Source organism: Lolium perenne, chromosome 4, assembly GCF_019359855.2.
Source record: "Lolium perenne isolate Kyuss_39 chromosome 4, Kyuss_2.0, whole genome shotgun sequence".
Classification (NCBI taxonomy): Eukaryota; Viridiplantae; Streptophyta; class Magnoliopsida; order Poales; family Poaceae; genus Lolium; species Lolium perenne.
The window spans coordinates 92,533,019-92,538,271 of record NC_067247.2 but is presented as its reverse complement, the minus strand read 5'-3'; positions in this window follow the sequence as shown (position 1 = coordinate 92,538,271).

Here is a 5,253-nt window from a genome sequence, read left to right as displayed (position 1 = left end):
TTTACACTAGTAAGGCATAATGGACAACATCTGTGAGCTTTTTATTCTATTTCCTGAGTCAAGACATGAATGGTTTAATGCGAAAATTAAAAAACCCATGGAATCTCATTTGCATGCTAGTAGCAATGATATTAGTATGAATGCTTTGAACACCATTGTTGCTAATGATATGGAAAATTCTAAGCTTGGGGAAGCTGGCTTTGATGAGCATGATATTTTTAGTCCCCCAAGAATTGAGGAGGAAAATTACTTTGATGATTCTTTACCTCCTATTTATGATGATTATAATGATATTGGTCTTTTAGTGTCGCCTACTATGGAGAGTAATTTTTATGATGATAATACTATGCCTCCTACACTTGATGAGAATAATAATGATAGCTACTTTGTTGAATTTGCTCCCACTATTACTAATAAAATTGATTATGCCTATGTGGAGAGTAATAATTTTATGCATGAGACTCATGGTAAGAATGCTTTATGTGATAGTTATATTGTTGAGTTTGCTCATGTTGCTACTGAAAGTTATTATGAGAGAGGAAAATATGGTTGTAGAAATTTTCATGTTACTAAAACACCTCTCTATGTGCTGAAATTTTTCAAGCTACACTTGTTTTATCTTCCTATGCTTGTTACTTTGCTCTTCATGAACTTGTTTGTGTACAAGATTCCCTTGCATAGGAAGCATGTTAGACTTAAATGTGTTTTGAATTTGCCTCTTGATGCTCTCTTTTGCTTCAAATACTATTTCTTATGAGTGCATCATTAAAACTGCTGAGCCCATCTTAATGGCTATAAAGAAAGAACTTCTTGGGAGATAACCCATGTGTTATTTTGCTACAGTACTTTGTTTTATATTTGTGTCTTGGAAGTTGTTTACTACTGTAGCAACCTCTCCTTATCTTAGTTTTGTGTTTTGTTGTGCCAAGTAAAGCCGTTGATAGAAAAGTAAGTACTAGATTTGGATTACTGCGCAGTTCCAGATTTCTTTGCTGTCACGAATCTGGGTCCACCTCCCTGTAGGTAGCTCAGAAAATTAAGCCAATTTACGTGCATGATCCTCAGATATGTACGCAACTTTCATTCAATTGAGCATTTTCATTTGAGCAAGTCTGGTGCCATTTTAAAATTCGTCAATACGAACTGTTCTGTTTTGACAGATTCTGCCTTTTATTTCGCATTGCCTCTTTTGCTATGTTGGATTAATTTCTTTGATCCATTAATGTCCAGTAGCATTATGCAATGTCCAGAAGTGTTAAGAATGATTGTGTCACCTCTGAACATGTGAGTTTTCGATTATGCACTAACCCTCTAATGAGTTTGTTTCGAGTTTGGTGTGAAGGAAGTTTTCAAGGGTCAAGAGAGGAGGATGATATACTATGATCAAGAAGAGTGAAAGCTCTAAGCTTGGGGATGCCCCGGTGGTTCATCCCTGCATATTTCAAGAAGACTCAAGCATCTAAGCTTGGGGATGCCCAAGGCATCCCCTTCTTCATCGACAAATTATCAGGTTCCTCCCCTGAAACTATATTTTTATTCCACCACATCTTATGTGCTTTTTCTTGGAGCGTCTGTTAGTTTGTTTCTATATTTGTTTTTGTTTGAATAAATGCTTGTGTGGGAGAGAGACACACTCCGCTGGTTCGTATGAACACATGTGTTCTTAGCTCATAATATTCATGGCGAAGTTTTCTTCTTCGTTAAATTGTTATATGGTTGGAATTGGAAAATGATACATGTAGTAATTGCTATAAATGTCTTGGGTAATGTGATACTTGGCAATTGTTGTGCTCATGTTTAAGCTCTTGCATCATATACTTTGCACCCATTAATGAAGAAATACATAGAGCTTGCTAAAATTTGGTTTGCATAATTGGTCTCTCTAAGGTCTAGATAATTTCTAGTATTGAGTTTGAACAACAAGGAAGACGGTGTAGAGTCTTATAATGTTTTCAATATGTCTTTTATGTGAGTTTTGCTGCACCGGTTCATCCTTGTGTTTGTTTCAAACAACCTTGCTAGCCTAAACCTTGTATCGAGAGGGAATACTTCTCATGCATCCAAATCCTTGAGCCAAACAACACTATGCCATTTGTGTCCACCATACCTACCTACTACATGGTATTTTCCGCCATTCCAAAGTAAATTGCTTGAGTGCTACCTTTAAAATTCCATCATTCACCTTTGCAATATATAGCTCATGGGACAACTAGCTTAAAAACTATTGTGGTATTGAATATGTAATTATGCACTTTATCTCTTATTAAGTTGCTTGTTGTGCGATAACCATGTTCACTGGGGACGCCATCAACTGTTCATTGTTGAATTTCATGTGAGTTGCTATGCATGTCCGTCTTGTCTGAAGTAAGAGAGATCTACCACCCTATGGTTAAGCATGCATATTGTTAGAGAAGAACATTGGGCCGCTAACTAAAGCCATGATCCATGGTGGAAGTTTCAGTTTTGGACATATATCCTCAATCTCATATGAGAAAATTATTAATTGTTGTTACATGCTTATGCATAAAAGAGGAGTCCATTATCTGTTGTCTATGTTGTCCCGGTATGGATGTCTAAGTTGAGAATAATCAATAGCGAGAAATCCAATGCGAGCTTTCTCCTTAGACCTTTGTACAGGCGGCATAGAGGTACCCCTTTGTGACACTTGGTTAAAACATGTGCATTGTGATGATCCGGTAGTCCAAGCTAATTAGGACAAGGTGCGGGCACTATTAGTACACTATGCATGAGGCTTGCAACTTATAAGATATAATTTACATGATGCATATGCTTTATTACTACCGTTGACAAAATTGTTTCATGTTTTCAAAATCAAAGCTCTAGCACAAATATAGCAATCGATGCTTTTCCTCTATGGAGGACCATTCTTTTACTTTCAATGTTGAGTCAGTTCACCTATTTCTCTCCACCTCAAGAAGCAAACACTTGTGTGAACTATGCATTGATTCCTACATACTTGTTTATTGCACTTATTATACTACTCTATGTTGACAATATCCATGAGATATACATGTTACAAGTTGAAAGCAACCGCTGAAACTTAATCTTCTTTTGTGTTGCTTCAATGCCTTTACTTTGAATTATTGCTTTATGAGTTAACTCTTATGCAAGACTTATTGATGCTTGTCTTGAAGTGCTATTCATGAAAAGTCTTTGCTTTATGATTCAGTTGTTTACTCATGTCATTACCATTGTTTTGATCGCTGCATTCACTACATATGCTTTACAAATAGTATGATCAAGTTTATGATGGCATGTCACTCCAGAAATTATCTGTGTTATCGTTTTACCTGCTCGGGACGAGCAGAACTAAGCTTGGGGATGCTGATACGTCTCCGACGTATCGATAATTTCTTATGTTCCATGCCACATTATTGATGTTATCTACATGTTTTATGCACACTTTATGTCATATTCGTGCATTTTCTGGAACTAACCTATTAACAAGATGCCGAAGTGCCAGTTCCTGTTTTCTGCTGTTTTTGGTTTCAGAAATCCTAGTAACGAAATATTCTCGGAATCGGACGAAATCAACGCCAAAGATCTTAGAATCCCCGGAAGCATCCAGAACACACCAGAGAGGTCAGAGGGGGGCCACAGGCCCACCAAACTATAGGCTGGCGCGGCCAGAGGGGGGCCGCGCCGCCCTATAGTGTGGCCCCCCTGTCAGCCCTCCTGCGCCGCCTCTTCGCCTATATAAAGCCCCTGGATCGAAAACCCTGAGGCGTTCGACGAAAACCACAGAAACCTTCCAGAGCCGCCGCCATCGCGAGGCCAAGATCTGGGGGACAGGAGTCTCTATTCCGGCACGCTGCCGGAATGGGGAAGTGCCCCCGGAAGGCTTCTCCATCGACACCGCTGCCATCTCCACCGCCATCTTCATCACCGCTGCTGCTCCCATGAGGAGGGAGTAGTTCTCCATCGAGGCTCGGGGCTGTACCGGTAGCTATGTGGTTCATCTCTCTTCCATGTACCTCAATACAATAATCTCATGAGCTGCTTTACATGATTGAGATTCATATGAGTTTTGTATCACTATTCATCTATGTGCTACTCTAGCAATGTTATTAAAGTAGTCCTATTCCTCCTGCACGTGTGTAAAGGTGACAGTGTGTGCACCGTGTTAGTACTTGGTTTATGCTATGATCATGATCTCTTGTAGATTGCGAAGTTAACTATTGCTATGATAATATTGATGTGATCTATTCCTCCTACATATGCATGAAGGTGACAGTGTGCATGCTATGCTAGTACTTGGTTTAGTCTTTTGATCTATCTTACACTAAAGGTTACTAAAATATGAGCATTATTGTGGAGCTTGTTAACTCCGGCATTGAGGGTTCGTGTAATCCTACGCAATGTGTTCATCATCCAACAAGAGTGTAGAGTATGCATTTATCTATTCTGTTATGTGATCAATGTTGAGAGTGTCCACTAGTGAAAGTGTAATCCCTAGGCCTTGTTCCTAAATACTGCTGCGTTACTGCTTGTTTCTTGTTTCTTGCGTTATTACCTCGCTGCAATACTACCACCATCAACTACACGCCAGCAAGCTATTTTCTGGCACCGTTGCTACTGCTCATACTTATTCATACCACCTGTATTTCACTATCTCTTCGCCGAACTAGTGCACCTATTTGGTGTGTTGGGGACACAAGAGACTTCTTGCTTTGTGGTTGCAGGGTTGCATGAGAGGGATATCTTTGACCTCTTCCTCCCTGAGTTCGATAAACCTTGGGTGATCCACTTAAGGGAAAACTTGCTGCTGTTCTACAAACCTCTGCTCTTGGAGGCCCAACACTGTCTACAGGAAAGGAGGGGGAACGTAGACATCAAGGCCCAACACTGTCTACAGGAAAAGGAGGGGGAAGTAGACATCACTGCGCTGAACTTGCCAGGCTCGGGAGCGCGCCGGGGACGAAGGCACGCGCCGGTGTTGCCGGTACCGGGCGTGCGAAGACAGGGACCACCATGAGCCATGCGCGCCAGAGTTGGATGGAGTAGCAGAGGAGGCCTCCGTGTACGGTCGGTTGCGCGCCGTATGCGCCGGAGTAGACGAAGAGGTTGCAAGAAGAAAATTGAGCACATGCGGTGCAAACAAAAAATTAGACTGCAACTCTGGCGGTATGGTCATTGTGGACGAAGATGACGAGGTGGTTGTCGATGGTGATTGAACTGTAGTGGTAGTAGATGTCGGGGATCGAACCCGTTTTACTCATCTACATGCAGGAG